The sequence below is a fragment of the Ictidomys tridecemlineatus genome, chromosome 7, assembly GCF_052094955.1.
Source record: "Ictidomys tridecemlineatus isolate mIctTri1 chromosome 7, mIctTri1.hap1, whole genome shotgun sequence".
NCBI classification, from domain to species: domain Eukaryota; kingdom Metazoa; phylum Chordata; class Mammalia; order Rodentia; family Sciuridae; genus Ictidomys; species Ictidomys tridecemlineatus.
The window spans coordinates 53,801,335-53,814,795 of NC_135483.1; positions in this window are offsets into that span (position 1 = coordinate 53,801,335).

A 13,461-nucleotide genomic window follows, 5' to 3' on the forward strand; every position below is an offset into this window, starting at 1 on the left:
GTCTCCATCTTTTAGTGAGACTGTGCCTCTTCACTGTGAAGTTTACAAATGCTTCTCAAACTCTCCTTGTGTAGGAGAGTATGGCCAGATTTGGATATTTCCCTTCCTATATGTGAAATATCACATAAACATTTTCATCGTGTAGTATATTCTCCTCTCTCCTAAGATTATGTACCATTCTACTCAAAAACACTTCTCAACAATCTCATCAATTAGGTGAACAAAATATATTTATATTTCACAATATGATTAAATATAGGTAACAATATGTTACTCAACCTAATATTTCAGAAGAGCATGTAATTTATTTTTATTATAAGTTTAAGACTTTAGAACTTGAGAATGTGTGACTGTATAAAGTATGAATTTACGCAAAAATTTTAAAATATCAAATTAACATTATTTTTTTAAAAAAGAATAGACAAAAAAATCACACAAAATTATACTTAATCCATTTTATTTCTCTTAATGGGAAATGTTTCACTTAGAGAAACAGGAATAATATATCTGCTTTGAACAACTTTTTATGTCTTTCTAGATTATATTTTAATTTTAGTATATCCGCCTGGTCAGAATATTCATTTCTAAGAAACAAACCTCCAAATATTATTGTATAAAATTTTAATTTTATTATATTCACTTACCAAACTAATAAATATGTATCATGATTGTGCTGTCACGTGTAGAACCAGTAGCCAATTTTTTTCCTACAAATATACTTGGTTATAAAGATTATATGTACACACATTATGTCTTTAATTTTATAAAGAAATGTATGCAGCTTTAAAAGATGTAATAGATATTTCATTCAGATAAGATGCCAAAATATATATATCTCACTCTGTTTAACATACCCATATCTTTTCTATCATTGCTAAAAAGGATAAACCTCAAAGGGTTAAAATCTTCACAAATTATCCATTGCATTGTATACATGACAGGTAAATTATACAATATTGTTTCCCATACAATAAAAGAACTTAACTGGAACATAAGATTTAATTTGAATAATACATTTTTAACTAACATCACGTATTTGAAATTTGAAACTAACACTTTAGCAAGTATTTGTATCTTGTTTATATACCACACAAGTCCTTATTATAAGGACAGATCTGTGAAATGCAGGAGCTGTTCCTCAAAGGGTCACTCTTTTTTATGGTAACTTCTCAAATAAAGAAAAATATGACTAGAATATGCCTGTCCATTGTAGAAAATTTGCATAATACAGATTATCATAAACAACAGAAAAATTACCTATGAATATATCAATCAAAGATCAATACATTTAGAGGTAAGTATATTTACATTTAGCCTTTTTTTTTACATGTTTTCCTTCTGAAACTCCTGCTCTTGAGTGCAGCCCCAAGCACCATCTAAAGTCCTGCAGGGCCAGACCTTCTGAACCTACTGGGAGCCTGTGGGCCATCAGAATGGCCCAGCTATTTCCTGACAAACTTAGGTTCTTCAGAATGCACTGGATCGTATGTGTTGACCATTCTAAATTTTGTTGAAGAGGAAACTATTTGCCAGCATCATTCTTTTCCTTCTTGCTGCCAGTATTTTGTCCACATCTTTGAAGATCCTCTTCCATCAATCTGTTTCTTAGTAATCTAATTCTTATGTGGCAAGCTGTATTTAAACCCGCAGGTCTGTTTCATGATTATTTTGCACATGAGATCTTTAAAATAATGTAGGGCAGTTTAAACTTTCCTTCTGAAAGACTGGATTTAGTCTGATAAAATAAACAGAAAATATACAGATTAAAAGGAGAAAAAACATAACAAGTTAATGTGCATAAGCGTGAGAGTCATACAAAATATGAATGAAAACTCAAACAAGGAGCCAGACGGTTCCCCTGGGCTCTAGGTATGATGTTTTATTTTCAGTCTCTTCCTCTGTGATATGAGTTTAATCTTCCTTGGTTAATGAAATTCCAATAGCAAGATTCAACCATGGTGTTTCTTTTTGGTAGCTAGAGTTTTTAGATAGATGTGGTGACTTCAGGGAAAGATCCTTCCTATACTTCACAAGAAATGAAGATCATGATAAAGAAGGATGTGGGGGAGAGCTCTGAGAGACCTTGAAGCTATTTCTTTAGCTCAGCTTGTCAAAGCACTGTGCTTTGTGATATCATTTCTAAGCTCAAACAGAACATTATGTTTGCTTATTTTTCCTTTTCACTATTTAAACACACTTGTTTTGAAACAAAATTCTTACTTTGACTAAGAGATCCCTCGTGTTCTTTAAAATGTGTTCTCCAACTTGGATTATTTTCCTTTTGATATAATCATAAGAATTGTTTAACTTGATCACTCTACAGAAGCATTCTGAGAAAAACCACTAAAAATAATGTGAAACAGTGTGTTAGACAAAGAGCAGAGAAAATCTGCAAAGGAAAAAAACCTTTACAATAAAAAAATCTCTTACAATACATTGTACAACTATTCTAGAATTAAAAGATAGATAGGAAAGGTGATTTCTTTATCATTGTTTTTAAAATTTCCCATTGAATTCAAACTGAGAAACAATATTTTTTATCCAACATAATTTTCCATTGTAAAATTTCACTTAATACTATAAACATATGTATTTACATATTTATCATACTAAAGTAAGCAGATAGTTTGTAAAATTCATTTGAAGATATGAGAGCTATAGGAGCCAGGCATCTTCCAGTAGCTCATCTGATCCTGCTAATCAAGCTCCCTAACTTAAAAGGGCTAATGCAACATTACCATATGCTCCATGGGAACAGCAGTTTCAAGCATCAAGGTGACATAATGATCACAGACACAAGAGATAGATTTCAATTAAGAGTAGCACAGCAGCACGCTACTAAAGGCACACAGTATCGTGCTAATTAAAGTGCAATAAGCCAACAAAAGCCATTGAACATTACACTACCAGAGGCAAAATAGAAAGCTGATGAACCAAAGCAATTGTTTTGTTTTTAAAATCAAAGTGCCAATATACTACTGACTAGTGAAATAAGAATGAATATAGTATCTAAAGGATAGAATCACTATCAACTATGGAAATTTTAAATCAATTCTTTAACCAATTACTAAGAAGTGGAATTTGAACCCCTAAATATGCCCCCAAAGTTATACTCAGTAAACATAAATATATAATTTTATCACATTAAAATTAATGCTTAACATTATTCAACAAATATCTTTATTGAACTGCTAATGTGAAAAAAGCAATGAATTAAATGAAGTGTTGTGCATTCTTATCCTTATAAATGAAATGGTCTCCTTGAAATGAAAACATTCTTATACTTTAACATTTTTCTTTATGCATAAAATAACATTGTCTCTGTAGGAAATGTGGCATTATATTAATAGCTATTATACTGAAAGCAATAGGCAAGTTAAATAAATATACACAACAGTACAGAATTGGAGAAGTCAATTAAATAAGTCAATTTAATACATAGGAGTGCACTTATCTCTGAATTTGGAAAATACTTCCTTTTCAGCATTAGACATAATCCCTGAATAGATATATGCAAATGAAGAAAATTATTTTATATACATAATAATCAAAGCCATTTCAATGTTTTGGTGATGTAACTGTGGCTTGTATTTTGTGATTTCAGGGCACCATGAACATCAAAACACATAAGACAGGTCCAAAACATTTCAAAGAGATATAAAGAGTTTAATTAAAAATATCATGATAGGTACTCAGAGGAATTTTTTGATAGATCCCAAATAAATAAGGCATTAATGAGAATGTTGCAATAAAGCTGTGGGCTGGGCTATGATTCTCAGTTGTACAATGTGGATTACAACATATAATTATAACATTTACTATCCAAGTTATGAAATCAGCCAGTATTTATGATCAGTGATCACACATGCTGTTGTTAATGGCTGGAGAATACATAGCAATCACTATAGTAATGGAACTACAGTTCTCATCTTTTACCTTTGAAACTTTGGATTTACACTAGCATAAAATTTTTAAACAAGGAACTTAGGGCCTGTCAACAGTTTTTTTAATTGAAAGAAGAGAATTATTGTCTTGTGAAGGGCCAGAATATGATGTCCCAAAGTATGAAAGGTTTTGACTGAACAACTAAGGAGCAGATGCAGAAATGCTCTCTATTCTCACTCTATTTGCTTGAAACAGATGGAGAGGACATGGATTTATAAAGGCTAAAGGTATCCCTCCAACTTTATTCCAGGAAAAACAAGTTAACCAGTGAAGACAATTTGTGAGGCTTATTGGCCTGGAGGAATCTGTATTAACAAGCATTATTTAGTAGCCTTTATCTGCCCTTTGTTTGGCTTCCCACAAGTTGCAAACCCCAGAGATCCATAGTCCTTTTTCTTTGTCTTGTCAGTTCTTTAAAGTGTATTGTGCTTTGTTGAAGATGCTATACAAGCCAGAACTCAAGGCAACCTCTTTGATAACTTCTCATTCCCAGGATATATCCATGTATATGAAATGTACATGTTAATAAACTTCTGTTTGCTCTCCTCTTGCTGTTTCATCTTTTATAACAGTGATCCTTTCCAAATAAGAAGAAAAAAAAATGTTATTCTTCTCCTATAATCTCAATAAGAGAACTCCAAGTAATAAAGTTAATGTATGATAATTCTGTCACAGGAGAGTAATTAAACATCCCAATTCTATCAGACCTCAAAAGTTGTAAATTATTTCAGCCAACATTGAAAAATATATATTCACACGTTGCAGGGATACCTTAGATTCACCAACTCTTTTGTGGGTTGGAAAGCATTTTAAATTAAAAAAAAAATACAAAACAACAAAAAGGAGTTTTCTATCCACAATGTTTTATCTGTGAGTATTATCTTTAATTGGATAAAACTTTTTCACCAGGCACAAGAAAGAAACAATAAAGTAGTGTACATTGCAAAATATGGGTTATATATCTATATGTTTGCTTTAAAAAATAGAGCTTAAAAGGCAGGATTCAAAGGAACCTGCTATTCTGAACATGTACAAAGGAAGTGGTTTCCCTAGCAACAGGAAATAGGTGAAAGCTCTCAGGAGTGATCCTTCCACCCATGTTCCTTTTGAGTTTGGTAATGTTTCCAGGCTCATGTAGGAAAGATAGAGTGAATTTATCATGAAGAAACAATACTGCTAGTTAGGGAGCTTTTGCAGCATTTATGAGTTAGCAAATGCCTGGTTGTTTGCAATTGTTGGCATAATAGTAGTAGTCATAGAGAATAGGCTTCTTTTCTTTTCTCTTCTATATATTCCCTAGACATACAAGCCCTTAAAAGGATGTTGTGAATTCTTAATAACTGATAAGGCCCATCCTGATAATATAACCACTCATAAAAACAAAGTTGCATCTTTTTGTACACAACATCTAGTTATTCCATCAGTTTCTGAATTCTGAATTCAAGAGTGTGTTATTCTCTGCCTTGTTTTTGCTTTATTCTTTCTTTTTTTCTTTCTTTCCTTTTTTACAAAGAATTGAAAGCACTTATGATATAGAAAATAGATTTTAACATTTTTTGAGTAATATTATATTAATTAATTAATTAATGCCAATGATGGGAAATAAAGTGACCCATATAGAGTTTTGTTTCTCTTTTTTAAACTTACATTCCACCTTTAGATGTTGGCATAATGAAGATGTTCAAACGTTTCAGAAATGAATGAATGGTTTCAGTTTTGACATGTTTTTACTTTGAACCATCAAATATTATTTTGCTGTAAGGAAACATAGAAATGAGAACTTTCTTGGTTAACTCTATTTAAATACTTAATTTTTCATGCACAATGCTAGAGGGTGGGAAGATAAAGATGAATAATGAACAGCCCTGGCCCCCAAAAGGCCTGCAATCATTTTCACTATGTAACTTCAAGTATTTGAAATAACTTAGTAATTAGGTCTATTTTTTCTATAATAGTTCATAATTCTACAAAGGAACAATCTTCTCTCAGCCTTGAATTTCAAAGATATTATGTTTAGCAATAATAAAAGACAGAAGAGAAGAGTTTTCTTGTAGAAATTGCATGTCTACAGACCAAAGTTTTTGATAGAAGTTTGATGGATTTAGATGTTAGAAAAGAAAATTTAAGTAAGTAATGAAATGAAGTACACTGGGATAAACAAGATACATACAGGATAACCTTAAATGTTTACTGGTAGTAATGGTTGAAGAAAAGGCAAGTCTTGATTCAAGGGAATAGAATATTTATGCAGTATTATGCAGTATTCCAAAGAATATCTCACCAATAAGTTATTTTTTTCCTCAAAATTAAAGTAGGTTTATTTCTGATTATAATTAGAGTTTCGTGCCATTAACCAATCTGAAGGAGCTCATAAAAATATTTGGAGGATGCTGGTAATCCCCTCATCTACCTTACTCTATAAAAGAAAAAACATACAATAATTCTTATAGTGAATATTTATTAAACTTGTATTTTGAGCCATTCCTTTTGAAATGATTTACGTGCATTGAGTTCACCTCATTTAATACAATTAGCAGCAATGGAAAATAGATCATTAATATCCTTAATTTACAGGTGGTAAAACTATGGCAATATGGAAGCTAATTATACCCAATATCAAGCTGGTTAAGAATAAAATAATAAAGATATCTATAAAATTTCATAAATATATTATTATCTCTGTATCTTTCCTTTAAAAAGTAAAAAACATGTTATATTATTTTATGCTACAATTTTTTATTATTAGTTGTTCAAAACATTACAAAGCTCTTGACATAACATATTTCATACATTTGATTCAAGTGGATTATGAACTCCCATTTTTACCCCATATACAGATTGCAGAATCACATCAGTTATACATCCACTTTTTTACATACTGCCATACTGGTGTCTGTTGTATTCTGCTGCCCTTCCTATCCTCTACTATCCCCCCTCCTCTCCCCTCCCCTCCCATCTTCTCTCTCTACCCCATCTACTGTAATTCATTTCTCTCTCTTGTTTTTTTCCCTTTCCCCTCACTTCCTCTTATATGTAATTTTGTATAACAATGAGGGTCTCCTTCCATTTTCATGCCACAATTTATGCCTTACCCATGTACTATAAATATAGAGAATTAAAGATATTTTTTAAAGTAGTATAAACAAATAATAAAGTTTAGCTTAAGAAAAGTTGAAAAGAGAGAAACATTATAATGGGAAAACTATAACAATTTATTGATACTATGTTCTCACGCAATTGCTGTTCAAGGCTATGCTTACATATATCTTTTGACCTTTCAGAGTGGTTTCAACCCTATAACTAAATTTACTCAGGTATTTACAGAATATGTGCCAGGGTTCTTTTTTTTTTAACTTAATAGTTTCTGCATAAATACCAGTGTGTAAGATATTTTTTTCATGGAGCACACATAGTAGATGGTTCCTAAAACCTATTAATAGAGAAGAAAAGCATTGTAGCACTTAATGAATGCAGAGACATTAGAAGCAAAGGAAAAATTTTTCAATCTTTGATAAATATTTTGTTAATGAGAATCCAACTTTCTTAGCTTTTTCTCTTTTATTGTCTTTCATGCAAGAATCACGGATGAATTTTTTTAATGAAGTATTCTTAACCTTTTGCCAATTTTTCTTCCATGTGAAGTCTTATAAAGATTCTAAATCTCTGTGGGTGTTTGATATTTCTGGATAGTTTCAAGAAGATGGCATATTTAGACTTTTTGCACATTTGTGCACATTTGTAGAGTCAGAGTTTTTATTTTATTTGCCAACGTTTATTTTATGAACAATCACAATTTCTTCCCTTTTTTAGTATTTTCTTCTATTTAAATGAATTATTATCATTTATATTGCTATTCATAATAGTCTTTGAGGTGATAAAACACTTATTAATATATATGCAAAGTGATGAAGGCATTAGAGATCTTAAAGCTCCAAAGTTTGGGGTTAATGTTGATGAAGCAGAGAAGAAAGCTTGAATTTTCCATATTCATTCATTATTTACCACTTAAAAGGTCTCTTTGGTTGGATCACTACAAATATACATATCTTCATTTATTTAAGAGGCGTATATGTAAACCTGAAAATTAACTTTTAATGGGCTACACTAAACATATTTTAAGAAAACATCAAATCTGTCAGGAATATTTCTTTTCAGAATGAGAAATTTTAAGATATATTACCCCACCCCCACAAAGCAGAGATTTGCTTGGTAAATACAGAATCATTTTATGAGAAATAATGAATTTCAAGAGAGCAAAACTATCAACTATGCTAGTCTAATGACCATTACAGTATGCATTGCAGGGATACTTCAGATTATTTAGAATTAAATAAAATCATTCTAGGTCCTGTGCTGGAGATGAACTAATATGTTCTTCAACTTCTGTTTTTCCTCCCCTAGGCTCTTTGATGATCATCATTGAGTTTATACCTGTTATTATATCCTTTTTTCTCATTTTAACATACTCCCTTTTCATATTAAAATTTAGAATTTCCCATCTTCATTTACATTTATTAATGACTTTTGGGAGGTACCTTAATCATATCAGTAATGAGTTGTTAGCTTCAATTAAAGAAGGTGGCCCTTCTCTAACCTGGTTGTCCTTTTCATGATCTTTATCTGTTGGATTTTACAGGTTAACACTCACAGCCTGGCTGTCCACTGATTATACAAACCAGTTTTCCAGAGCCTCGTAACTGTGCCATTGACTCCTTCTTTTCCCTTCCTGGGATTATAAATGAAATAAACAATATGATGTGTCTTGTGCAGAGGTGAAACTACAGCATATAGAAATACAATGTAGTACATAAAAAACAATCAATGGCCCTTGCAGTAAGAAATGAATAGCTTTTTTTGTGGCAATTTTTTGTTTTCTGAGTTTTTTGTTTGTTCATTTGTTTGCTTTATAAAGTGTAGGCATTGGCTATTGGTGAGAGAGGGTAAAAGAGTAGTATCCTCTCACTTTCAGTTATATCTTTAAGGCTTGATGGAATATGAGGTTTCAGGATATTCTTAATGAGCAGAAACTAGTGGTAGCCAAAATAGAAGTAGAAGAAAAAGTGTTCTATGGTATATTTATAAAATAGGCATGTGAATTGGCAGAAGATTTTAGAAAATTCAAATTCTGCTTTTTGTTCCATTATTAATCATCAATGACCTTAGATATGGTAGACTTTGATAAAAGCCTCTCTACAGAATGCTGATAACTGAAAGTCTGCCTTATGATTTAGACAATGTATTCTATGAAGTTGTGTGATGGATCTATTGCTGTTGGAGTGAGTGATGGAAATCACTCTCACACACTATATTAAAACCTGCTATTAGCTAATAGGGGACTTATGAAAACATAAGTAAATGGATAATTCAAATTAAGTTAAGTATATCCACTTTATGCCTAACATGCTCACTCTGCATTTTTAGCATTCTCAATGTTCTATGTGGGGCTTAGCTCTCTAATAATCTACCATCCATCTTTTAAGAGAGTCTGAGTAAGGTGTTTGCAGTGAACAGTGAATCCTGTCAATCACTGAAGTAATCCAAGTACTGAGGAAATCCCAGCTCTCCATCACACATTATATTGAAAATAATACACCTGCAGGAGAATATAGTCACAGGGGTTAGCAATGTAACTCCTTAATAAATGTAGGGAAAACTTTTAGGTGATGCTTGCAGAAGAAAAGTCATAAAGGAGATAAAAATAATGCAGAATACAAAAATGTAATGAATATGACAATTTGAAGGGACTGAAAAAATATGTCATGTAACGTGGATAATGAAAAGTTAAGAATATTTAAAAGAAAAAGCAAAATACTAATATTAAATGATTATCACAGAGAGAAGAACAAAGGTGAATGTGAATAAAGAGTATAAAATCTGTAACAAATACAAAAAAATTAGAAAAATTAGCTATTATTGAACTTTATTTGAATAGTTACAGGGCTAGAAATTTCATTTTCAGTATGAAAGGACAGGATTTTGAAAGAAAATGAAGATCAATTTCTACAGTGTAAATTAGTAAATGGAAAGAAGAGCTTCTGTCCTGATTAAGGAACATAAGAAGAGGTCTAATAAATGCTACCTCTACTTCTTACTCTCAGATTTTATTGTCATTTTACTGTTCAAGGAAAGGAAAGAAATGGTTTGGAGTTTAAGGGTTTGGTTTAGGTGGTAACATTTAAGGCTTTAATATATGTAAGAAACTGAAGACTAAAAACTATAATTTATAGAATTTAAAGGGCACAGCTATAATTGAGATTTATTCTTTCGATAAAACAATTATGTATCACACATATACGTGTGTGTAAACATATACGTGTATAGGTATACATAAAACTAAGTGCTTTGAGTGACAGTTGCATAAAAGGCACATGATGGAGATCATAGATTAATGAAGTAGCATTTTAAGAAATTAAACATCTCATTCATGAACTAAATTTGTTATAAATACTGTACACAAGCTCTACTGAAATACTTTTTTTAACCAACCACCAAATTAAGAACAATGTAATGAGAAAAATGAACAGGCTCATAAAGCCCTTAGGTAAACTTTCATGAAATGTAATAGCTGTATTATAGCACACTTTAAGTCAACTGGATAACATTACTCCATCTGGATCACTGAGCCATCGTTTGGACAACCTACATCTGAAGACACTGAGTGGACTGATAATTAAGAATTGTTCATGCTAGCTCTGCTTTGTTACAAACATGCATTTCTGACACTTTCATGTGGGTCAAATTCAACTCAAGTCAAAAGAAGGCATTAAACACCTGCTAAACAGCTGAGACAGAGAAACAGAAAAAGAAAATGAAGACAGTAAAGAAAACAAATAGAAAAGAAAAGGTTCCATTCTTTATCATCAAGTTATATAGAAGTAGTAGAAGAGGAAAAGTAAAAGGGGGAGGTGGTTCTAAGAGGTATACCAAGGGGGAATCATTCTCATTAATGAGCAACCAAATCAGGCCAAATGAAGATATTAAAGTTTAGTGAATCTACAATGACTATACCATGACTGTACTAAGTTTATGGTGATTGAAGTGCAAGAGGTATACAGAACCCAATCTAAGTAAAAGAGTGCAAGCCATGAATAGTAAAGAAATATTCCCCCAAAGACAGAAAAAAACAGATAGCTGTTCAGTTATTGTTCAGTGTAAATGTTCACAGATCTCTTCCTTCACTAAAAGGCTCAGAAACTACTAAGTCTCATTTTCTTTATATATGTTATTGCTAAAAAACTGCATTTTTTCTCACACATTTCTAGAATGTTTGTTTCACCAATTGCTTAAGAGATTGAAGAATTTCTCTTAGTAACATTTACTATACACTTTATTTCTTTTTAAATTTTTATGGTATTTAGTATTTGTCACAATCTCAAAAAAGTAATATTTTTAATGAGGAATATAAAAATGTGATCATGCATGTGCATTTGTTTTATCAATTGAGTATATAACTTTGATGATGGATTGATTTCAAGGTGGGATCATTAAATGTATAACTACTCAGAGTGTTCTGATAGGTTTCCTGGATACCACATTGTCTGGAGAGCTAGGGAGTTGTTCTATGAACAAGAGATGATACTCTGAAATGGCAAGTAGTCTGACAATATTTTTGTCATGCTGATCTTGTTGATATGAGAGAGACAGAGATTTTAAATTAATATGATAAATACTTTAATGTAATTAGGGTGAAGCAAGACATCAGAGAGACAAATACCACACAATTTAATTTGTATGTGAGTTTTAAAAACAGTCATCATCACAGAACTAGAGAATGGAAAACTGGGTGTCAGAGGTTGGAGAGGGTGAGGGGAAGCTGACCAATGGGTGCAAATTTATACTTCTTTAAGAGGAATAAGTTCTAGCATTCTACTGCATGGTTTGGTAACGGTCATCGATAATAATGGATTATATATATGAAAATGGCTAGAAAAGAAGAACATTCCAAGGCATGGTTTCAATGTGTAATCACAAAGAAATGATAAATGGTTGAGGAGATAAATATAAAAATTAAGCTTATTAGATCAGTACAGAATGTATATACTTATCAAAACATTATATTGTATCACTTAATTGTGTACAAAAATTATATGTCGGTCAAATTTTTTAAACTTTTTTAAAAAAATACACTAATCATAAGAAAGGAATTTCTCAATAGTCCAAAGAGGTATTGAGATTCATACATTAGCTTCAGAACCCAAATTCAATTTTGCTGAGAGCCATAGCCAAGTAAGAATGACGCATGACAATTTCTTTGTCAGCCTACCCAATGTTGCTTAGAGGGAGGACTCTCCATTGTGGAAATGGGCTTGCCTTGGACCCAGGTCATTTTCAGTGACATTGCAGGAATGTTTGAGAAAGGTGACCCTGCTCAAGGACCAGGGCGGATCCGGGTTTAGAGGGTTCCAAGTTTAAGGTGGATCCTGCTGGGAATAGGGCGTATCCTGCTGCCTCAGGTGCCTGCTCCTTGAGTTCCTGTTGAGTTCTACTATTCAGAGAGTATTTGGGATGCAGAGCCCAGTGGAGGTAAAAATTTTCCCAGAACGTGCCTGTAGAGTGCCGGTGACAGTTGAGAATAAAGAGTTGCTGTTTGAATCTACAAGGTGTGAGGTGGCTCGATTATTTTATGCCCAGCCAGACTGCGGCATAATTTTGATACCACAAAGTCATACTACATGACTGGTGAGGAGGTTCTCTAATATTTCGTCCTCAGCCCTCTTCATCCTTCAGACATTTCCCAAAACTGAAACCACATTTAATTGGTAAATGTCTGTTACAACATATACTACTTGCTCATGCTTCAATTAAATCCAATTTGAAAGTTTATATGAAGAAAATGTTTCACTTTTCATTAATTATCAATTTCATAACTTCAGTTTCTCACATTTTATATATGTGATACTTTGAGGGCCAGCCTTTCAAGTAATGATTATTAATGGCCAATATTTCAGTCGATTCTGATTGGTTTTTATTTACAGATAAAGCTTTCTACCAAAAGAAAAAAGAAAGATTCTTACTTTCACTAAAGTCAACATTAAAAATTAGGAAAAAAAAATCAGTGCAAGGTTACATACTCATCATAGTGATACTTCACAAGCAGCTTCCCCAAGAATATTTGATTCATAATATCTGGTTAATTTTTCCAAATTTTAATAGCATATCAGTATTTTGGTTTTTCAGTCATAACAGTATACTTTGATTGAAATTGAATTATCATACATATTTTTAGGATTTCAATATATAATAATTGAATACTTCATAATCTATCATGCAACATAAGTTGAAAAGATCATTAATTATTTTAAGTTGAATTAATCAAGTACTAATAATTAGCAAATTCTTGTTGGTATATAGTGATATATGTACCCAATATTTAATTTTATAATATGGTCCTTGGAGTTAAATATCATTGTTTTAAGTGTATAACTATATAGGACTCTTCATGAACAAACTTGTTATTAGTTTTAAGAAGCCTAGAAAAAAATGTTGTCTTTTCCTCCATCATCCTGTATTGCATAC